At 43.1% G+C, this 24,634-nt stretch overlaps 1 long non-coding RNA gene across 1 annotated transcript; it reads left to right on the forward strand.

The window, feature by feature from the left end:
* The first annotated feature begins 5,080 nt into the window (after window positions 1-5,080).
* Window positions 5,081-18,935, forward strand: LOC135577007 (uncharacterized). The gene is made up of 3 exons (XR_010468613.1): window positions 5,081-5,561; window positions 15,888-15,983; window positions 18,582-18,935. It is a non-coding gene; the product is annotated as an uncharacterized LOC135577007 (long non-coding RNA).
* The last annotated feature ends 5,699 nt before the right edge of the window (window positions 18,936-24,634 follow it).

Here is a 24,634-nt window from a genome sequence, read left to right on the forward strand (position 1 = left end):
GTCAGTGCGCGCTGGAGCCCAATTGGCACCTGCCCCCCTGGCGCCGCAGCGATCTGGACTGGGCAAGGCCTTTTTTTCTTTTTTTGTTTGTTTTGTTTTTTGTTTTGTTTTTTTGTTTTGTTTTTTTGTTGTTCTTGTTTTTTTTTTTTTTTGTTTTTTTTTTTGTTGTTGTTGTTGTTGTTTTTTTTGGGTTTTTTTTTTTTTTTTTAGTGTCTCATCTGGTGCGCCACAGCTGCTATTCCAAAACCAGGATTCTTTACATGATGTGCATACGGAAAAACAATATCCGAGATGAGACACAGCCTGTCACAGAGCTGCGCAAGTCTGAATGCCGGAATAAAGGTAGCATGCTAGAGAAAAGAAAAAAAAAATAACAGCTACTACACACAAAATTTTACCATCACATTCACGCAGTAAAGAACTCAATTACTTATCATCTTCTGTATTATCATAAAACGCACATTTTGAGTCAACGGATTCTCATAATTTAACAGACTGTGAACTTATCGTACCATATAACAAAGACCTACCAAAATTGCAACATGCTTAAACCGATACCCACAAAGAAAACAGGTTAATGAGGAAAGCATCTTGCAGACTTCAGCAAGTTTACTGTGACCTGTGTGTTATCAGTTAACTCTCTCTCAGCTTGTTGAAGTTCAAACCGTTCCAGCTGTAAAACTGTCTATAATGATCTAATGATCTCTTGTAGAGATTTATTTTGTCCTGCTCTTATCACCTTAAAAACAACATTAATTGCAACAAAATTCTATTCTCCGGACACTTTTCCCAATCATTTAACGTAAACAGCAGCGAACACTGATTTCAATATTTAACAAGATCTTCCTTCCTCATAATTCCGAGTGCTTTCCTAAGTTTTAAAACACCTCCCAAAACTGATTTTTCAGGAACACAACTGAAAACAATTATTCCTGACCCTATCTTGCAAGTAAAAACCTTGAGAAGGGGGAGGGGGGGGTAGAAAACACAGGCTGCTTGCAGCAGGACTGGGAAAAATTGGGTGAGAGTTTTACAGCGCACTGAAGAACAACTAGTAACACAATTAACTCACATTCCTAACAAGCTGCTTGATTTTCAGAGAGGCAATACACAGAAACACATAAGATGTACTGTAAAACTTGCAGATAACATGTTGATAGCAAACATTAGCACTCTCTACTGCTAATTTCAACACCAATGCTTCGTTAGCTTCTAAGTTTTCAACCTGCTTATTGATGGCCTCTTGAAGATGGTCAGTAAATTGCATGTAATTCTCACTGGGACCCTGATTAATAGTTGTAAATGATTTGGCTGCTTTGTCGGTTTCAGGCACCTTTATCATAGCTTGATATGCGAGGTCTGTTGACTGCCTCAGGATTTCAGAAAGTTATCGTGTCTGTAGTTGTGGTGTGTCAATTAGTGTCTCTTCCAGAAACGCACAGGGTCCTGTGGTTTAACTGTAATCAAAACTGGGGGTGAATCCCAGCTTTTTGGTAAGTTCGGTTTACACTCTGAAACTCTACCCCCACCCTCAGGAATTTGCTTTTCAGCAGCGTGGGAGGGAGGCGGGGGCAGGTTGGTGGGACCCAAATCTGTAGGAATTACGTTATTTGGCTCGGTCTGGCTCACCACGGGGGGGTTCTCCCCACCAAATTCTCCAGGTAAGGGGGGATAGGAAAAAAAAATGTCCATTTTTTTTCTTCCGCGACTGATAGTGGTGGGGCAGAGGGTTGAACTGTGATCAATGGCGGTGACGCAGACGGCGGAACCGCGGTTGATGATGGTAGAGGAGAGGTTCGAGCCATGATTGATGACAGCGGAGCAGTCGGCTGAACACACTGCTCTAACCGGTGCTCCGAGGGCCCCTCCCAAGATTGTTTATAACCCAACGTTGTTTTTACATGTGAGTCTTTCATAGCTTTTATCTGATCTCGGGGCCTCACATATGTATATGAGTCTTTCATAACTTTTTTCTGATCTCGGGGCCACACATACGTACGCTCCTCCTTTACTCCTTTTAACTTTCCAAGAAAGTGCCGCGGATCCTTATCCGTGTCAGATAATATGGACTAGGGTGGTTTTGACGAATCCTTAGTAACAGGGGGGGTCGGAGCAGTACTTAATCTTGCTTTTTTCTCTGAATCTGGCCCAGGAGAGCCAGGAAGACCATCCCCCTCCGCCACCTCTGCCTGTTGCTGTTTTAACTCTTTCAGAGTATCTAATAACAAGCGCCACGTCGTTAACAGTTCAGTTGCTTCCTTGGACCCTTGGGTAGCACTATCAAACAATTTATCTCCCAAGTCCATCCATTGTGACACACTAAATGCTGTCACAGGATTAACCTCTAAACCTTGTGCTTTGCCCCATAGTAACATTTTTCTTAAAGTCAGTTCCGGAAGGCTAACACCCTGCTTCTTCAGAAGCAGCTTCCATGTGGGTAATATAGTACCCTCTTCTTTAGATAAGTTTTACCCCCCCTGTTCCCGGTAGCTCACCTACTCCTTAGCGAGGTGTCTTTTCAACGATCCGGATCTTCGGCAGCTCTCCTTGGCTGCTCTTAGGAGCTGTACCGGGCTCCGTCTCCACAGCTCCTCTTCGTCTGTTCACAGCTTCACACTGTCACCTTGTCATGCGAGATCCTCTTCAGGCAGGATCACGTCGGGGTCACCAGATGTCGCGGTTGAGACGGACAAACGACATGGACCAAGTTCTTTCAAGATGAAAGTGATAGGTAATAGGTGCCATGTATTGCTACAAGTGCATTTTTATACAATTCTACCAGTTCATGTGTCTTTTCACTATTGGTTACAAGTTACAGCACTAACACCTCATTGGTTAATTTTGCTATCATCCATGTTATTCTTCTATCCCCTTCTCTCTCACGGGTACAACTCCATATCTCTGGATACTCCTTTACTCCCATCCTTCTCAAGGGTAAATCTTAATATCTTCAAGGCTGATCTCTACTCCCATATTTTCTGTCAAGGATTCCACAGACCCGCTGCAGTTTCCCACAGGTACCTGATTTTTACTGCTGATAAAATTCTTCTCCAGAGGCCTTGACTTCGTTTCTTCTTTGCAATTGCCTTATCAATGCCACCATCTCTGGCCAGGGATCCCAATTGACTGGCTTCACTGCCATCTAAGTCCAAACTATTAGCCCCATTGTCCCAGCATCGAATGAGCCAAGTGACAATTGGCTCGCCTTCATGACGGCTAAAGTCTTGTTTCACAGTCCTCAGCTCCTTCAGAGATAAGGAGCATTCTATTAGCTTGTCCTTTGCTGGTTGCTTTGTTTTAGAAGGACCCACTGGTTTCTTTGCTGTAGTAGCCTGGGATAGCAGTGGAAGAAGTTTAGAAAGGGCTGTAGGAAAAGCTGTAGAAGGGCTTTGCTGTAGAAGGACCCTCTGCTTCCTCTCCCTGCTCTTCTTCATCTTCCTTCACAATGGATTCCAGTTGTGCTTTCTTTTGCTTCCTCGTTGTTGGGGCAACCAATACTGCTGAAGTCTGAATGGTCACATCACATGTTGTGGGGGTTTGAGTGGATGCAGAAACTGATGTTGCAGTTTTAGTGGCTGCTGTATCCAAGTTAGGAACTGGAGTTGCTGCAGATTCTGTCGAGGGGGGTGCAGTAGCTGTCATGGACATTTCAGTGACTGCAATGCTTGTAGCTTTAAAAGCGGCAACTCCTGCCACATAAGTTAGAATTGCTACAATCCTCCTAAGCAGTCTTATCACCAGCAAAGACTGACACACATTCCAGAGACCCAATAATACCAACAAGCTTCGCTCAAAGGTCCAGGGATATTAAAAATTCCCAAAAGCATCTGTAATTTGCTCTAATGACACAGGCAGAGAACAGTTAAATAGCTCTCCTAAAATCTCACTCCTGAAACTGAGAAAACAAAAGACACAGGTCTATTTAATTTCTTTTGCTTCTACCAAAGAATTCCAAAAATGCATACTCCCAAAGTATAATAACAATGAATAGAAATACATCATTGACTTAACTAAAATCACATAAATCAGTGATACACAACCCAGGACCAAAGCTATTATAACAAGTTTATCTCTACTTCCAAAAATAATGTTCTGCAGAAAAACATTAACAAGAATTAATCCCAAAAAAGGCATTATTAAAACCAAATAGATTTGCAACAATATCCTTTAAAATTAAAACCAAACTCAAACAACAGTCTGCTTTATGACCTGTAAAGCACACAGATCTATCGTTTCCCAAAGATTCCTCCCACCAGAGGATTCAAACACAGATCACGCACATCAAAGCCCAATGCTCTCTCACTTACACTACCTGGTAAGCTGTTTATAGTAATTGTCAGATACTGCTCTTAGCCCATCTCAGTCAAACCCGTCCCTGCTCCGGCGCAATAAAATCTGTCACGACTTCTCATGCAAATCTGAGTCACGGCAACAACAGAACCTGTCACGGTTTCTCTTATCTCATTCCCGTACACTCACTCTCTTTCTGTACAGTCTCGTTTTTCCCGTACAGGCCACCAATTATATCTGTCAAGGTTTAAGGCAAGGCGGCAATAAACTGTGGCAGACACTCCCTGTTACTCCCTCACTTTCTGCCACCCCCTTCTTTTAGAACAGAAAGATGATAGGAAAGATAAGGAGGAAGGAAGAGAGACTTAGACTTCAAGTTGGAAGGTTTTAAAGGCTTTTACTGATGCTACCAATAAAAAGAGAATATATACAAAATATACAAAACAAATATTGAGTGCTCGATGTGCAGCTGGCGTCACTCCAGCAGCAGCAGAGATGGGTGTGCAGAGCTGGTGTGGCTCCAGCAGGTGCAGGTCAGGCCCCTGGAAGTCACAGGTGGGACTTCACAGCAAACCGGAAACTGGTTGCAGGGATTACAGGGCCTGAGGCCTATATATCACAGGCAGAGTACTATCTAGATGCCGGCCATGGTCAAAGAGAGATTGACCCTCGTGATCACCCTCTTATATAGGGGGTATGACGATTATGGGATGGAATACTTAACTGTTCAATTTAAGTCACCTGTTCCATCCGCCCCTCCTTAAACACACCCCTCTCATGACGGAACGTGGGAAAACTTATCAGTCTTTCTTGGCTACCATAGTAATAAATCCAAACATGAGCTTCTTGAGCATTCCGTTGGTCTTCTTATCAGCACCGAGTACAGCATCTGAGGAAAAAATATGCAGGCTAAAACTCAGAAGACTACAGCCACCTAGAAGAACTTACCTGAAAGAAAAATCACTAAAAGAGAACTGGTCTTGTTTTTAACAAAACCAGGACAGGGATCAGCTGTTTGGGACCGGGTGCTGCTTGCTGGGACTGGCTACTCAATGTGGATGGAGTTCATGAAGGATTGCCTTGAGAATTGTGGAGGGGTTTTGATAGATAAAGATTTGTTGCTGAATTAGTCAGGCTCAAAGGAATCTCAAAGCCTCTTAGAGAAGCTGAGATCAGAGTCTGCTGTGAGAAAGAGAGGCGTTCCTAAATCACCGGGGTCCTGGCGTGGCGTGAATCATCAGACGTATCATCACTGAGACTCCAGCACAAAGGTACAATGCAAAAATTGAGATATTGTCTTAAATTGGTGTGACTGTCATCCATCTGCATATTTGAACTGGGTATTTGGTTTTCACATCTGAGCTCAGTATTTTAGTTTGCATATTCATATTCGGTACCAAAAGAATCTTGTTTGGGGAGATAATTACAAAATGGGAACCGGTTCCACTGCTAAAATTCCACCTTGCTCGCCCATAGGATGCATCCTTATACATTATAGTAATTGATTATATTGTTAGAAAAGCATTTAAATTGTTAAAATGCTATGATAGATCTGAATTTGGAAGAGGTTGAATTTAAAAGTTGCTAGAATATTAACATTTAGATTTAGGGAAACAGAATAATGGATTGATGTTTATTATACTGGTTTATACTGGTTTTTTTTTTTGACATCTCTGAATTGTAAAAGGTAAATGGAGCTAAGGAATGTAACTATTGCTGAGCTACTTGAAATTGCATATAAAGTGTATTATGGTTGGAATGAAATGGGAAAACAAAAGAAACAAAAGAGCAAAATATCCCAGGCCTGTGTGCAGCTCATTGTAACTGAGAAGTTTCCCAGAGCCTCCTACTTCGTACCAGCCATTATGCCAGCTGCGTGACCTCGGTTATATCTAAAACTGCAGCAGGAAGAGAAAGAAAAAAAACAACTGGAAAAACCTGGCTGCCCGCTTTTAAAGCAGTGAAAGGGGGCTTCTCTCTCCCCCCCCACTGCAGCCATGTAATACTGAATGGAGCAGTCCGAGGGTGAAGTTAAAAGGCATCCTTAGCAGACCCATAGTTCTAATGAAACTGGAAAGTTAAACCAAAAATTTGTTGATAGACTTATTCTGTGGTAATTAGTTGTAAGAGACTTCTTAGTAAATTCACCATGCTAGTTTTTGAGGTCATGGGAGAGAATGAAAGAAAGGCCGTTTTTTGAGACCAATAGAATGCCAAATTTGGAACAAAGTTTTAATACATGAATTCTTATAGTTGCCAGAAAGTCCTATACCTCTCTTACGTTAAGATTTGTTAAGTAAATTGTAAGGTCACATAACGTTTTCTGAGAATTCTGTTTAGTTGCATGGCCTACAAGAAGCTGCTTGGATGGTGCAGATCTGCTTGTGCAAGTGAGAAATCTCCAAGGAAGTTTCAAATGCTGTATTTCCACTAGTATTAACAGCCAATGTTTCGATAAAGCAAATACTACACTGAGAAATCTGAAACAGGACTTCGATCCGGTAAGGGAAAACAATATCCAATAAATATGACAGCCAAAATGGAGTTGGAAACTTTGAGGAATGAATTTATGACAACTTTACAGGCTGACTGCATTCGATTGGACTTGCAGATTTGTCTATGAAACAACCTGTGGCTATTGTGGGACAGTATGATGAGAATCCTAACAGACTGATATACCAATTGTCACTCTAATCAAGAAAATGCAGGGAATGAATTTAAGTTTTAATAGGCCATGATCCTTTTGTCATATATGTACCATTTGTGAAATTTAATTCTGATTTTTTTTTATTTGTAATCTATGCCTTTATAAATTGTACTAGCTGGTTTTCTTAACAGCACAGCTTTTGGCATGCCTAAATGTAAATTGCTGCAGAACCTGCAAGTCTTTAACATCAGGTCATAGGCCATACTTGTATTTGGTCTGATCCTACATACCTGCACAGTTTTTGTCGATGGTTCTGGGAAGTCTCATAAAGCTGTAGTGGTTTGGTGTGAAGATAACAATTGGCATCATTCTGTAAAAATTATTGAAGGTTCAACCCAATGAGTAGAGCTTGGCACAGCTTTAAATTACTTAGAGATTTTTAAGGAGGAACCTCTAAATCTGATTTGTGATTTTGAGTACGTAGTCAAGATCCAACGTATGTATCTGGTTCTGAACTTTGTTTGTTTGTTTGTTTGTTTTTATAAAAAAAAAAAAAGGGGGGGAAGTAGGGGAAACACCACAAAACCAATTATCAGAAGCATTGGTTGTGATGAAATACTTTGCAAGTATGACCCAAAACCATGCTAAATCAGAAATAACCTACATTAGTTATGGTCAAATTACTAGTCAATGAAAAAGGCCTCATCAGTTGATAACCTGGGGAAAAGGTTATGTTTGTGTCATTACAGGCTGAGGATTGAAGTGGATTCAACAAAGATTCAACGGATGCAGACGTACAGGAGGGAGATAAGTTGTGAGGACTGTTTCAGATGTAAACCATGGATCCCAATTCAGTGTTATAAATGCTCACAGACCTGGTAGTCTAGAAGCCTATTAGCAAGCAGGTGGTGTACCTCCTGTGGAGAATGGCAATTTGAACAATCAGCAGGAGATCCAAAAGGGTGATATTATGATCAGATAGTCAATGCATAGATAAGGTAAAACTATGAGATATCTCTTCCATAGTAATCTAAGTTTAGCAACTGATAAAGTTTTAGAAGGGATATTAAGGTTAAGCTACTGATCTTTTAAATAGATTAAGATAACTTTTAAGATATTAATTCAATAATTAGCATATGTTGATGGTATTAAGTATATTACTCTATAAACTGCGCAGTTATAGATATTTAGGAGGTTAAGAGAAAATATTGTGTTAACTTGTCTGGTTATTTTGAATCTATTAAAATAGTGTGTTGATAAGTTTGTTATAACGGAATTAAGGTTTTAAGAATAGGCAGGTAGTTGTTTGATCTTAGTAAGTAAGGCTTAACTGCATTATATGTAATTGTAATTATGTTGTTAATCACGTGTTCTTTGTTGCAGTATATTTCAAAAATGATTCGCTGTGCGATTGATGGGGCCTGACTAATTCAAGAAAAAGAAAGGGGGAAGTGTGGATGGGTTTTGATAGATAAAGATTTGTTGCTGAATTAGTCAGGCTCAAAGGAATCTCAAGGCCTCTTCGAGAAGCTGAGATCAGAGTCTGCTGTGAGAAAGAGGGGCGTTCCACAGTCACCGGGGTCCTGGCGTGGCATGAATCATCGGACGTATAATCAGTGAGACTCCAGCGCACGGACAGCCCACGATACTCATTTAGCGAATCCATGCTTGGAGCATGGACGCGTGATTAGAATATAGTTACGTATATAAGGAGACTTGTTTCTGTAATAAATGGCTTAGCGTGATTCACATTGAATCGACTTGTTTTGCTGAGTCCTTATCTCGTTCCTACAGGTGCCGAAGGCACAACAGGGGTTGGGGCAGGAAGGGAATCAAAGACACAAACTGGGTAAGCTTCACAGTTGTTTTTAGAGTTCTTATCAGGCTGCAACGCTGTAAAAATTCCAGTAACCGCAGCCCGTTCAGCCTTAAATTCTTTTAAGGTGGTAATTATAAGCTTCCATGTAGTCGCTAATGATTTAGCTTCTTTATCTCCATTGCTAACCTTATCCCATAATTTCTGCCGTATATCGTCCCAATGTTCAATTTGAAAAGCTTTTTCAGCTTCTGTCGGGTAGCCGTTAGTTCTACACCAAACCAACAGTCTACGTATACTACTTTCTTCATATTTAAGTCCTCTCATAGAGAGAATATGCAGGAGGAGTTTAACTATAGCTTCTTCCTCTGAGGATATATTTTGCCCCATAACTTCACTCTTCCCTCCTCCTGCTCCCAGCCGCTCACCGTTTCTGGAGCCTTCTTCAACAAAATTTATCTGTGGAACGTCCGTACGCCTCCGCCCGGTTCTCAGTCCAGCTGATCCGCCTCCGTCTGGGCTGCTCCAGGCTTTTCCCCGGTCTTAGTGGTATGCTATTCAGAGTATAACGTCGGGGTCACCATTTGTTGGAACGATAAAGGACTCAGCAATCCGATTCAATGAGAATCACACAAAGCCATTTATTACAGAAACAAGCCTCGTTATATATGCAACTGTATGCTAATCACACATCCATGCTCCAAGCATGGATTCGCTAAATGAGTATCATGGGCTGTCCATGCACTGGAGTCTCACTGATGATACGTCCGATGATTCATGCCACGCCAGGACTCCGCTGATTGAGGAACGCCCCTCTTTCTCACAGCAGATTCTGTTCTCAGCTTCTCGAAGCGGCCTTGAGATTCCTTTGGGCCTGACTAATTCAACAACATATCTTCTTCTAACGAAACCCCTCCACACCTCTGTCCCTGGGAAAGTAATGGAACAGCTTATCCTTGGTGCCATTTCAAGGCATATCAAGGATAAGAGGGTTGTTAGGGGCAGTCAGCATGGCTTTACCAAGGGTAAGTCATGCTTGACCAACCTCATAGCCTTTTATGAGAATGTAACTAGTTGGATGGATGATGGCAGATCGGTGGATATGGTCTACCTTGACTTCAGTAAAGCCTTTGACACAGTCTCCCACAGCATCCTCACAGCTAAGTTGAGGAGGTGTGGTGTAGACAATAGAGTAGTGAGGTGGGTTGCAAACTGGCTTAAGGAGAGAAGCCAGAGAGTGGTAGTCAATGGTGCAGAGTCTAGTTGGAAGCCAGTATCTAGTGGAGTGCCTCAGGGGTCAGGACTGGGGCCAATATTATTCAATATATTCATTAACGATTTAGACAAGGGAATAGAGTGTACTATCAGCAAGTTTTCTGATGACACTAAGCTGGGAGGAGTGGCTGACACACCAGAAGGCTGTGCTGCCATCCAGCGGGACCTGGACAGGCTGGAGAGTTGGGCGGGGAATAACCTGATGAAATTTAACAAGGGAAAGTGTAGAGTCCTGCATCTGGGCAGGAACAACCCCAGATTCCAGTATAGGTTGGGAAATTACATATTAGAGAGCAGTGTAGGGGAAAGGGACCTGGGGGTCCTGGTGGACAACAGGATGACCATGAGCCAGCACTGTGCCCTTGTGGCCAGGAAGGCCAATGGCATCCTGGGGTGTATTACAAGGGGGGTGGTTAGTAGATCAAGAGAGGTCCTCCTTCCCCTCTACTCCGCCTTGGTGTGACCACGTCTGGAATATTGTGTCCAGTTCTGGGCCCCTCAGTTCAAGAAGGACAGGGAACTGCTGGAGAGGGTCCAGCGTAGGGCAACAAAGATGATTAAGGGAGTGGAGCATCTCCCTTATGAAGAAAGGCTGAGGGAGCTGGGTCTCTTTAGTTTGGAGAAGAGGAGACTAAGGGGGGACCTTATTAATGTTTATAAATATATAAAGGGTGATTGCCATGAGGATGGAGCCAGGCTCTTCTCGGTGTCAAACAATGATAGGACAAGGGGTAATGGGATCAAGCTGGAACACAAGAGGTTCCGCTTAAATTTGAGAAGAAACTTCTTCTCAGTGAGGGTGACAGAGCACTGGAACAGGCTGCCCAGGGGGGTTGTGGAGTCTCCTTCTCTGGAGACATTCAAAACCCACCTGGACATGTTACTGTGCGTCCTCACCTAGGCGTTCCTGCTTCAGCAGGGGGATTGGACTAGATGATCTTCTGAGGTCCCTTCCAATCCCAAACATACTGTGATACTGTGATACTGTGATGACCTGAGACTGATGATGGGGCAGTAAATGAAGTGGCTATGCTAAAGTTTCCATGGAGAGTGTCATTGACTTCTCACAAATTAGCGGGGAGACTGGTATAGATATTCGTTACCAGTCTTAGAGCTCTTGATCATGAAGTTGTTGCATTGAAGACTAAAATAAGAGAACTGGAAAAGGAGGTTGGGATTTTACAGGATGCAAAGGTGCTTGCGAAGAAGTCATTACTGTTCAAGCAGAGAGTTGCTATGAGCTGCAAGACAATGTGGACCACTTGGTAGCATGCATTGCTAAGGAACAAAGGGATAGATATTGAAAAACTGCAAAAAGTGTGTTTTTGTGTTCTCATGTTTGTGCTCTCACCACAAAATGATCTTGGAATCCTGAGGAATGGGGTGGAAATATTTGGAGTGAATCCTCAGTCTCCAATACTGAGTTTGAATTTGATCCTGACTTAAATGGCAGGGAGGTGGTGGGAGCACAGCCCCCCATACAAATGATGTGGCAGCAGGAACAAGCAGATGAGGGGGGGCAGATCGCGTGTACTCACTCTCTGAGAAGCAGAAGAGTGGGGAAGGAATACTGGCACGGATTTTGCCAGCTTGGGAGAGTGGAGATGCGTCTATCCATTTATTAGCAGATGAAAAAGTTTTAATTAAGCCCTATAACCAATGATTATCTCATGCGAGGATATCCTCAGCTGCAAAATGTCAGAAGTCCTGACGGGCAAGATATTATTGCACCTACGCTATGTCAATGTTTGTGTGCTGCAGTTTTAACTGCATATGCTGAACCTGTTGAATCTGTGTTGCCTTGTGGAAACTGGTGCACAATGGAGGATGGTATTAATTTAGTGTGGTGGATGGGGGTGGCATCTGCATTGATTATGGGATCCGATCTGGACAGGGTAGCAGTGACAAGAAGTATTAAAATGCAACTTTTGAGAGGACCGCCTGCCTCACTAATGCCCGTAGTTCTGCCAACAGTGACAAATGTTATGGGTAATTCAGGCAGTCTAGTAAATACCTTGAGGGGAACTGGGGCTGTAATTTCAGGACCCTCTGTTTGGGTGGTGAATAAAGGAAAGCCAGCAAAACTGAAAGGAGTTACAGCATGGGTGATGAGAACACTAATGTGGAATGATTTTGTACAAGCTGGTATCCCATTATTAGAAATAGGTGGGATCATACCATCAGAAATGTTTTGCCGCTTGCAAAAGCTAATGTTTATGCAAAAAAGCCAACCAGCCCTAGCCCCCCGGCCAACACAGCACCCACCCTCCACCCCACCTGCCACCTCAATGCAAGACCAGTTTGCCTTTACCTGGCAACAAAAGCAATACATTTGTCAAGTGTTGTCTCAGAGATACAAACACAGTCTCTCTGTTTGCCACCAAATCACAGTAGCTAATATAGCATTGTGGTTGGGTACCATTACTGATTGCCATTATATTTATGATCTATTGATTATGACAGTGTCACAACAAGAAACTGAAGCAGCTGCTGAATTTTTGAAGGTGCATTTACAGGACCAAGGCTGGGCAATTAATCTGACTAAAACGCAAGGCCCTAGTGCTACTGTACTATTTTTAGAAATAGTTTGGCATAGGCAGCTTTGAGAAATACCAGATAAGGTACAGCACACAGTCCAGCAGTTTTCTGCACCAGCCTGCAATAAAACAATTACAGGCCTTTTTAGGATTTTTAGGGCATTGGAGAACTTTTATCCCTACATCATCTGTGGAGGAGGATTCCCCTTGTGAAGGATTAATAGAAGAGCACAATAAAGTTGATTCGCTTTAGTCACAAAACAGTAAGGAAGCAGATAATACGACCTCTGCTTAACTGCATGCTCAGGCTCTAAGTATGCATATAGCTTGTGGACATGGATCAGCTTATGCTGCACAGGCATGGGACAATGCTCACAATCAACCCCCTTTGCTATTATATACTTGTAAAACATGCTCACATCATTGTGCCACTTGTACAAAGTTATTTTAAGGGCATTATATAGGCCATGGGGAAAGATAAAACGTGGTCAATAGGCCTTGAATACCTGTCAGGTCGATTATATCAGCCCCCTACTCCCCTCTAGGGGGTGGCAATATGTATACACTTCTGTGGATACAGTGTCAGGGCTAACTACAGAGGAAATGGAATTATTCACACCAATGGACTGTGAAGTGGGACTGCAGCCTATTGATCTATATGCAAAAATTCATATAATTCCAGAGAATACTGTATGGTTTTGTACCCTGACTTCTCTTCTTATGTTACATCCTCTGCTAATATAAGATTCTCGAGTTCTTGTATTTCAGGTATCTTCAGTGAACACTTGTGTTTTATCTAGAGGAGACAGCATTGGAACAATATTCTTGGTGTCACAGACACAATATCAAAGTGAAGTCCAATCTGAAAAAGTGCAGGCCACAACTTTCCAGTCTGCATGGGCAATTAACCCACATCAGGTTGTTAAACCCAGGTTGTTAAACTAAAGGAGCTGGAGCAACAGCATATGTATTACTGGAAGGTGACAACACTCCTATTGATTAACTTAGATTTATCCTGGTAAACTTAGATTTTTTCAGCCTCTACTGTAGCCTAATCATTTGCCTTTAATATTTAGGAGAAATTAACGGCTGCAGATGTGTTTCAGTAGCATGACAACCCTTGTAGCTGTATTACAGAATTGTGCCATGCTAAGAGATTTTAACATTAATGTTTCTTCCTGTGGTTTCCTCTAAGTAGGTAGTGGCTGCAAATGCTGCTTATTTTGAAGGCATGTGTTGCTTCAACATAATGATGAACTAGTCATCATGGAAGAAGACATCTCACATCTTTGGCATTAATGCAGCAAGTGAAACAATCTACTGATAATGCCTGGCTGAATGACTCTAATTCTTGACAAAGTGAATGGGACACCTAATTTAAAGCATTATTGTAGAAATATGTTTTTTCCTTTTTCTGTATGTGTCTATTGTGTGCCCCTGTAAATTGCTTTGTGCTACACCTCACAAGCCCAAATGAACAACTCTGGCTTTGCTGGCCCTAGCAGAAGCTGTCCCCTGAATGAGGGGGTGGAATGTATGGAAATTGTGCAAGAATGGTGAGGAGGCTAGGCAGTAGGTTGAGGGAGGTGATTCTCCCCCTCTGCTCTTGTGAGACTCCACCTGGAGTTCAGCATTCAGCTCTGGGGCCCCCAACATAAGAGGGACATAGACCTCTTGGAGCAAGTCCAGAGGAGGTCCACGAAGACAATCAGAGGGCTGGAGCACCTCTCCTATGAAGAAAGACTAAGAGAGTTGGGGTTGTTCAGCCTGAAGAAGAGAAGGCTCCGGGGAGACGTTATAGCAGCTTTCCAGTACCTAAAGGGGGCCTACAAGAAAGCTAGAGAGGGACTTTTTACAAGGGCATGTAGCGATAGGATAAGGGGTGTCGCGGTTGAGACGGACAAACGACATGGACCAAGTTCTTTCAAGATGAAAGTAATAGATGCCATTTATTGCTACAAGTGCATTTTTATACAATTCTACCAGTTCATGTGTCTTTTCACTATTGGTTACAAGTTACAGCACTAACATCTCATTGGTTAATTTTTCTATCATCCATGTTATTCTTCTATCCCCTTCTCTCTCACGGGTACATCTCTCCTCTCTCCGGATACTCCTTTACTCCCATCCTTCTCAAGGGTAAATCTTAATATCTCAAGGCTGATCTCTACTCTCATATTTTCTGTCAAGGATTCCACAGACCCGATGCAGTTTCCCACAAAGGGGTAATGGCTTTAAACTGAAAGAGGGTAGATTTAGATTAGCTATAAGGAAGAAATTCTTCACCATGAGGGTGGTGAGGCACTGGAACAGGCTGTCCAGAGAAGTTGCAGATGCCCCATCCCTGGAAGTGTTCAAGGGCAGGTTGTCTGGGGCTTTGAGCATCCTGATCTAGTGGAAGGTGTTCTTGCCCATGGCAGGGTGGTTGGAACTAGATGTTCTTTAAGGTCCCTTCCAAACCATACTGTGGGAACAGCAGGACATGAGGTTCCAGCCACTTGGATGATAAAGGAAGATCAATACTAACATGATCATCCAGATGGTCAAAGAAGAAATAATACTAACATGATTAAATCACAGCAATTAGTCAAAATATAAAGGACCTTGGTAAGGTTATACAGAAGTATGTTTTTCATTATAAGGAGTGATAGTCCAGGCTCGTGAGAAAGGTATTTTGGGCCGGAACACCGCCCCCAAGGATGTGTGATGTGTAAATGTTGTTGGGCCTGGGCTGTGAATGAGTGGGAATGTGACTGAACACAGTCACAACATGAGTGTGGTGTGTTTGGAATAAAAATTATTGAAAAAACATCCTGTCTAACGTCTTAGTCCAGGCCCCTATCTGTAAATCTATAAATTGAGAATGGTTAATAAAAAGGGCCTCAGCTTGGCTCAGCTTAGCTCTGCCTGGCTCTGTGCTCCCTGCTGAACATGACCTCTGCCTGTGTGTGCGCGTCTTTGTCTGCATCCACGTGTGCGTCGTTCTTCATCGCCGCACATACCATTCTATGATGAGTCTATGATTATATCAAGTCAATTAACATGCAGCACACTGAACTTACTGAACAGCTGTGTTGCTTCCTTCTTGCTGCCGGTGAGATGCAAAGAGTGTGAGCAGTCTGAAGAAAACAGGTTTAGATCTTTCTGTGCAAACCATACCAGGTTGGGTACTCTGGAGGATGGAGGGCCAAGTAGTTCTTCTGCCTCTTCATTTGATCCTAGACATCAGAATGGCTGCTGAGAGATGAGACTACAAATACACAGCATATTACATATATTATGGTGATTATAAATGACTGTGATCACACTTGTTTTCCTTCAGGGATTTTCAGGATTGAAGAAGAAAGATCAGCACATTTTTGTGTGACTTCACTGTCCTCAGCATGTGGAGCAACCAGCAGTGGGTTCCCATGCAAAGGTGAGTCTTTTTGCTCTGGAAGGTCAGGGAAGGTCTCAGGTCCCAGGATTTTCAGTCTCCCTGTCGTAGTTCCACAGCAGAGAACAGGAAGCTCAGAAAGATTAAGCACAGAAATCTTAGATCAGGAAGGAGATGTCATTCCTGCCCTAGCTGGATATAAATACACCATTTCTAGCTACTGCATCCAGATCTGGGGACCATACTGTAAATTAGAAGTTGGGAAGTTTCTGAACTAGGCATAAGCACACCTGTAGTCATGTGTGGCTACTCTGAGTGATATTGACAATGTGACTTAACCAATATAACCCATCACAGTGCCAGATAGCCCTTAATCTTCCTCGGGATTACAGTCTGATGCACTGACACCTGTATTATTTTGTCTTGACTGTGGTGTACGGGCTTGCCAACAGAGCTGCAAAACAAGAACATTTTAAAAAAAGGTATAGATAAGATTTAATTACTGGGCAGCTTCTTCCAATGTTTGAAAACCGTTTCCAAGAAAAAAAAATTCCTAATATCCAATTTAAACGTCCCCAGCACAACTTGAGGTCTTTTAGTCTCATTCTATAGCTTGTTACTTGGGAGAAGACACTGACACCCACCTTGCTACAACCTCCTTTCAGGCAGTTGTAGACAGCAATAAGGTCTCCCCTCAGCCTCCTTTACTCAACAGCCCCAGTTCCCTCAGCCGCTCCTCATAAGACTTGCTCTCTAGACCACTCACCAGCTTCGTTGAACCCTTCTCTGAACTACCTCCAGTACCTCAATGTCTTCCTTGTAGTGAGGGGCCCAAAACTGAATACAGTATTCAAGGTGCAGCCTCACCAGTGCTGACTACAGGGGACAATCACTTCTCTAGTCCGGCTGGCCACACTATTCCTGATACAAGCCAGGATGCTGTTGGTCTTTTTGGCTACCTGGGCACACCGCTGGCTCATGTTCAGTCAACTGTGGATCAACAAAGAATCACAAAATAGCTGGGGTGAACACCCTCAGGTCCCTTTCTGCCGTTCAGCTTTCCAGCCACTCTTCCCTAAGCCTGTAGTGTTGCATGGGGCTGTTGTGACCCAAAGGCAGGACCCAGCACTTGGCCTTGTTAAACCTCATACAATTGGCCTCAGCCCATCGATACAGCTGGTCCAAATCCCTCTGTAGAGCCTTCCTACCCTCAAGCAGATCAACACTCCCACCCAATTTGGTGTCATCTGCAAACTTACTGAGGGTGCACTCAATGCCCTTGTCCAGATCATTGATAAAGAGATTAAACAGAACTGGCCCCAATACTGAGCCCTGGGGAACACCACTCGTGAGTGGCTGCCAACTGGATTTGGCTCTGTTCACCACAGCTCTTTGGGCCCAGTCCTCCAGACAGTTCTTTACTCAGAAAGAGTACGCCCATCCAAGCCATGAGCTGGCAGTTTCTCAAGGAGAATGCTGTTGGAAACAGTGTCAAAGGCTTTACTAAAGTCTAGGTACAGAACATCCACAGCCTTTCCCTCATCTACTAAGCAGATCACCTGGTCAAAAAAGAAGATCGGGTTGGTCTTACAAGATCTGCCTTTCATAAACCCGTTTCAACTGGGCCTGATCATATGGTTCTCTTGTAAGTGCCATGTGATGTTACTCAAGACCATCTGCTCCATGACCTTGCCCAGCACCGAGGTTAGACTGACAGGTCTGTAGTTCCCTGGATCGTCCTTCCGGCCCTTCTTGTAGTTGGGTGTCACATTTGTCAACTTCCAGTCAACTGGGACCTCCCTGGTTAGCCAGAACTGCAGATAAATAATTGAAAGTGGCACAGTGAGCACTTCTGCCAGCTCCCTCAGTACCCTTGGGTGGATTCCATCTGGCCCCATAGACTTGAGTGTGTCTAAGTGGTGTAGCAGGTTGCTAACCATTTCCCCTTGGATCCAAGGGAGCTTCATTCTTCTCCCTCTTACTGTCTTCTGGCTCAGAGTGCTTTGCACCTGGACCACAACTGGTTGTACTATTAAAGACTAAGGCAAAGAAGGCATTAAGTACCTCAGCCTTTCCCTCATCCTCTGTCACTATGTTTCCCGATGTGTCCACTACCGGGCGCAGATTCTCCTTAGCCCTCCTTTTGTTGCCAATGTATTTATAGAAACATTTTTTGTTCCCTTTTACAGCAGTAGCCAGGCCCAGCTCTAGTTGGGCTTTGGCCCTTCTAATGTTCCTCCTGCATAAATTCACAGCGTCCTTGTTACCTATCCCTTCTTCCGAAGGTCAGAAATTCTCCTTTTATTCTTGAGTTCTAGATGAAACTCTCTGTTCAGCAGGGCTGGTCTTCATCCTCATCGGCTCATCTTTCAGCACATGGGGCCAGCCTGCTCTCATGCCTTTAAGACTTCCTACTTGAAGAGCTACCAGCTTTCCTGGACTCCTTTACCCTTCAGAACAACCCCCCAAGGGACTCCTAAACAGGTCAAAGTCTGCCCTTCAGAACTCCAGGGTAGCAGTTCTGCCGATCCCTCTCCTTACTTCTCCAAGAATAGAAAACTCAATCATTTCATGGTCACTATGCCCAAGATGATCTCTGACCATCACATCACTCACAAATCCTTCTCTATTTGCAAACAGGTGGGGCGCCTTCCCCAGTTGGCTCACTGACCAGCTGTGTCAGGAATTTGTACACTCCAGGAGTCTCCTAGACTGTTTCCTCTCTGCTGTGTATTTCCATCAGACATCTGGTAAGTTGAAGTCCCCAGTGAGAACAAGGGCTAGTGATCACGAGACTTCCCCCAGCTGCCTGCAGAATATTTCGTCTGCCTCTTAATCCTGGTTCAGTGGTCTGTAAGAGACTCCCACCAGGATATCTGCCTTGTTGGTCTTCCCCCTGATCCTTACCCATAAACACTCAACCCTATTGTCATCATCATTAAGCTCTAGACAATCAAAACACTCCCTAACATACACGGCTACCCCACCTCCTCTCCTTCCTTGCCTATCCCTTCTGAAGAGCTTAATTGCGCAGGCCCAAAAAGTCCCCGCTTTGCTTGCCAGGACCCATCTGTGCCTGCGTCGCCTCGCATTCAGGGTGACCTCAGGACCCTTGGCGAGCTTCTGGGCATGCTCTTCTTCATTGCCCTTAGTAACAGGGAGGAGGTGGGGGACAAGTTTGACTGAACCAGCAGGTGAAAATTCATCTTCTGGACAGCGGCTATTGTCCTCGGGTCGGAGAGACCTGTATAACACAGTCCCTTTTAGGAGGTGGGGACAAGCTTGGCTGAGGCAGCAGGTGAAGTCCACACAGCAGCTATTGTTACTGGTAGCCTCCGAGTCGGAAAGACCTGTGCAACACAGTTATTCTCCTCAGGCCTCTCTCCAAGTCATTGTCCATCTGTTCTTGATGGCGATGTTCAGACAAATCTTTAGACCAACTCTTACACCACCCCGTGGCTGAATATTGTTATCAGGAGCTCATGGCAGTAACACGATCCTCAAAGAGAGACAGAAAGTATAGAGGAAGAAAAGGGAAAGGAAAAGTGGTTTATATCCACGCAATCCGCTTTGTATCAATGGTTTTAGGGATGTCTACATTGGAGGGCACACTAAACAAATTGTGTGCATTAAGTATAGATGTCAAATGTGTCAAACGCTTTAACATTTTCCAATTCAAAACATACAATACCGCAAACAAAACAAAACCTATCAAAACTAATACTAAGAGAACAACAATGGGGTGACACAACTTGTTTAGGATGCCTGTAGCAGTAGGTGACCACCTGAAAAGCATGTCCCACCACTTATATTCTGTGTCTTTTTCTACTCTTCTCAACACATGGTGAATTTCTTCAGCATTGTGGTGAACAGTTATCAAGGTTTTCTGTCCATTTACTCGAACTTCTTCCAAGATCTTGATCAAGTCTTGGTGTTGCAACAATTGCTTTACCAATATGAGATTCATTCCGATAGGTGTAGGCAGTAATTCATAAATCAGCGTGTAATTAGATTGTATAAGTTGATGAGATATGACTGGTGTTAAATAAGAAAAATCACATCCGGTAATTTTAACAAAATTACAAACACAAACATTTGAATGATTTCTAATATTTACCGTCACCATATCTACTAATATAGAGTTACAAGCAGTCCTCAAGCACACACAACCTTTGCCAATATACACTAATACAGTTTCTTGATTGTCAGGACAAACCTCAAAATGACAAACATTCTGCTCAGTGTCCAGATAAATGTCTTGAGCACTAATTGTATTACTTTCACAGATGAATCCTTGCTGTTCTTGCACAATACAAGATTCTAAATTGACAGTTTGCCATTTTTCATCCACTTTTCGGGCCCATACTCTGTGCTCGAAAGGATAGAGTATATCTCTGTTGTGGTTCAATCCTAATGCAATGATAGGGTAAATTATGTATATTGAAGCATTGTGTATGGTTAACACAAAGGTCGTGGCAGTGTTTGTGATGGGGTTATAAGTGAAGTTTACTAAAGTCCACCAGGACTGGAGTTCTCTCTCGAATTCGGTGGCACTGTCCCAAACAATTTTCCGAATTTCGGTAGGGAAAGCGCCTTCTTCACCTTCTCTTATGATCGAGGTGGCCACCAATTGCATCCACAGTTGTGCCTGAATACAACTGATTGCCAAAGAAAGGTTATTTTGGACTACACCAAGTGCGTCTATTATCAATTCGTGGTCTTTTACATTTACTTTTTCCCATTTTGGTAACACTTTGGATAACAGTCACTGGCTAGTTCCCAAAGCCAATAGGGAAGACCACAAGGGCAGTTGCAATTTTGCCAAATCACTAGTTGCAGTAGCCAATTTATTAATTAATATCTCTGAATCAATACCAGTTAGAACTCCCAATCCTTTCCCTAACACACCGGTTAGGTCTCTTGGTGTTCTGTTAGGAATTCGTTTCCTCAGCCAGGTTGTTCACCCTTTGAAAGAGGTCCTTAAGAAAGGAGAGCAGGCTGGCTGAATCTCAGAAACCTTATTTTGCATTAACACCTCGACACGCTTAAGAGACCATTCTGGATTGAACAACATTTTTTATTGGCCTATATTTTTGATCACATATGGTCCAATTTCAAAAATTTTCAGATCGGGTACATCTATTGGTTGGGTGGTAGGTGTCACGACCTCTATCCTGAGTTCCCCCCAATGTTTGGTATTATTTTTACCACACATTACTTTATGAGTATATTGTATTGCAGTCAAGTTTTGTTGGAACGATAAAGGACTCAGCACTCTGATTCAATGTGAATCACGCAAAGCCATTTATTACAGAAACAAGCCTCCTTATATATGCAACTATTTTCTGATCACGCGTCCACGCTCCAATCATGCATTCGCTAATTGGATATTGTCTATGTTCACGAGCTGTCCACTCGCTGGAATCTCACTGCTAATAGGTCTGTTGATTTACGTCTCGTTGAGGCCCTGTTATTGTAGAAATGCCTCACTCCCACAGCAGGTCCTGTTTACAGCTTTTCAAAGTGGCCTTGAGATTCCTTTGGGTCTGACTAATTCAACAGCAAATCTCCATCTAACAGAAACACCTCCACAAAGTTTAGCCAACAATTTTGGCTTTGTTTTTCACATGATAGAGTAGAGCCATGTAGTCCAATTCCATAGCTGTTTACTGGTTCAGTGAGGGATTCAGTAATCAGTCTACATTGCATGGAGAAGTTGTCACCCTGCACCACCATAAAAGAGGGTGAAGCTTTATTTTTGTCATTGTGTGAAAATGCTGTCTTTGTTGTGATAGGTGACTATTGCAACAAATGTCACTGGAGGTTTGGCGACAGCATTTATTTTAAATTTGAATTTTAGGCCTAGTAGTTCTGACCGGTTGGCGTGATTGTTTCACCAATTACACACCACCCGGATGGTCCTTGTTAAAGTGAAGTTGCACCAACAATCAGTTTCTTCATCCTTGCAGGATTTAGTAATCTCAACATTGTTGGTACTTGGGTCCAAGGTGGTATAGTTGCCGATGTACTTTTGGCGACAACACAAGATGAGAGAATTTTGTTTATTACATTTCCACTTTGCAGTGGGACAGAGTTTCGCTGAGATGTTAGGGTGAATTTTGGTTGTCGAATTTAGATCTAAAAGGTTTCCAGTAACTGTAATTGAAGAAGCTTTCTCATGGTTAAATCCTTCTACCTTTCTGCATCCTATTTTAATTTTTTCTCCATTTGTACCAGTCAGGACTCTAACCCAATCCTTCCTATCCCACTTCCATTCATTTGGGCAATACACTTTATCATCATGTATTACTATAGTAGCTAAACTTGGAAAGTGGTCTTCTGGATACAGTCCTAGAGAACTAGTGTATATAACAGTAGCTTCGGACCAAGGCCATTTAGCGTATTTTTGGTTATGGGTAGGTGAGAAGATGGCGAAAAGTATTAGTAGTCCAATTATACTATTGGTCATTTTGACAAATTAAGCTTTCAGATTTGATTCTTGAATGATTTGTGATATTCTCTGTGTCCCTCGGAGTTCTCCTGCAAAAGGAAAACAAACAGGGCTTGCCTCCCCGAGGCAAAAATAATTAAAATGATGGAATTATCCAGTGGGTTTTTATCTGATGTTCCTTACCTGGGGCATCGGAGGCTACCCATGCATTTGCATTTAAAGGGGTTTTCAATGCTAGTGATACGCTTTCCACAGTAGGGAGTTCTACCAGGACTGGTTGTCCTGGGAAATGGGCTGGATCTTTGGAATCATTCGGTCCCTTTAAAGAGGGAATCAAGGAAGGGGCTTTTGGGCAGAAAGCAGTGATTTTGGGGCATCCATTTACCCCCCACTTGTCATTTACGCCTGTGACAGCTTGCCACAGACGAGTATCCCAGTTACCCTCATGAGGTTTCAAAAGCCGTTTCAAGAGGCTGTTGGTTCTTTCTACAATTCCATTAGCTTGTGGGTAATATGGGGTGTGAAAAATCCATTTAATCCCTTCACTTTATGCCCAATCTTGTACGACTTTCGCGATGAAATGGAAACCGTTGTCAGACTGTATTTCTTGTGGCTTTGGAAAAGTTCCAAACCATTCTCGCAATGCTTTCACAGTATTTTCACCTGTAGCTTTGCCAAAAGCTTCAGCTTGGACTAATCCTGATGTTATTTCCACTCCCACCAGCACAAAATGTTTACCTCCTGATTTCTTAAAGGGGCCAATATAATACACCTGCCAGGCATCCCAGAAACCTTTACCCTTCCTTAAATATAGAGGATTATCTTCTACAGGGTGCCTTTCAAGCCATCTCCGACATTGTTCGCAGGCCGATATGCAGGTTTTACACATTTCTCTGGTGACGGGCCAGCCTCGGGCCAGAGCTTCACCATACAAGTCTTTAGCTCCGGTGTGTTTGCATTTTACATGTAACCATTCTAACAAGTGTTCCCACTCTTCTGAAATTTGGTCCTTTTGTACAGGGGCCAGTCTTGCTAATTCATCAGCTTGGTTATTCCATTCTCCTGCAGATCCCCCATCTACCTGATGAGAAGCTTCCCAGTCCACAGCAAAGTTTCCCTTTCTAGCAATAAAGATTTCTTGCCATTTTTCTTTTTGCCACTCTGGAATCCTATTAATTTCCCATCCGTTCTGTTCCCAGAAAGGAAGCCACTTGGTATACCCCTTAAACACAGCATAAGAGTCAGTATAAACGCAGACAGGAGAAGAAGTTTATGCTTCATGTTGGAAAACACTCCATACTGCAATTAATTCACCTACTTGTGTACTACCCTTTCCCTCTGTTATAATTTGTTCATTGGAAGAGGTATGGAGTGCTACTGCCCTATATTTCCACACCTTTCCTTCTCTTTTAGCAGAAGCATCAGTAAACCAAGCACTAACTGACTGATCATGGGAAAAGGGAGGTGTGACTTGGATTACTGAGGCAGGTTTATCTTGGTCATCATCCAAGCTCTCCATTTCTTGTATAGCCAGTTTTTTTAAAGCTTCTTCAGATACTGAGAAAATGTTACAATAGTGTTCAATCTGAGCATACCACTTTCTTACTGAGACCTTTTGGGCCACCCTGTCAGGGGGAGGGGTCCCAGAAGTGACTGGTTTTATGACTTTAAATGGGCCTCTTAATACAATTGGCTGCTGTCGTGCAATCTTCTCTACTTCTACCAGAGCCAGACTAACAACAAACAAACCTTTCTCCTAAGCAGCGTCTCTTTTTTCGGCATCCCTAAAACCACCGGAGAAAAATCCCACAGGTCGAATTGGACCTTCAGGGCCTCTCTGCCATATATGAACTGATAAGCTTGATAAAGCAAAACCCATTCAACCTGAAAAGGGTCTGTAGGGTGAATAGTATCACAGTATCACAGTATGTTTGGGATTGGAAGGGACCTCAAAAGATTATCTAGTCCAATCCCCCTGCTGGAGCAGGAAAGCCTAAGTGAGGTCGCAAAGGAACATGACCAGGCGGGTTTTGAAAGTCTCCAGAGAAGGGGACTCCACAACCTCCCTGGGCAGCCTGTTACAGTGCTCTGTCACCATCACTGAGAAGTTTTTTCTCAAATTTAAGCGGAAACTCTTGTGTTCCAGCTTGATCCCATTACCCCTTGTCCTATCATTGTTGGCCACCGACAAGAGCCTGGCTCCATCCTCATGGCACTCACCCTTTATATATTTATAAACATT

This window comes from Columba livia, chromosome W (genome assembly GCF_036013475.1).
Source record: "Columba livia isolate bColLiv1 breed racing homer chromosome W, bColLiv1.pat.W.v2, whole genome shotgun sequence".
Taxonomy (NCBI): Eukaryota; Metazoa; Chordata; class Aves; order Columbiformes; family Columbidae; genus Columba; species Columba livia.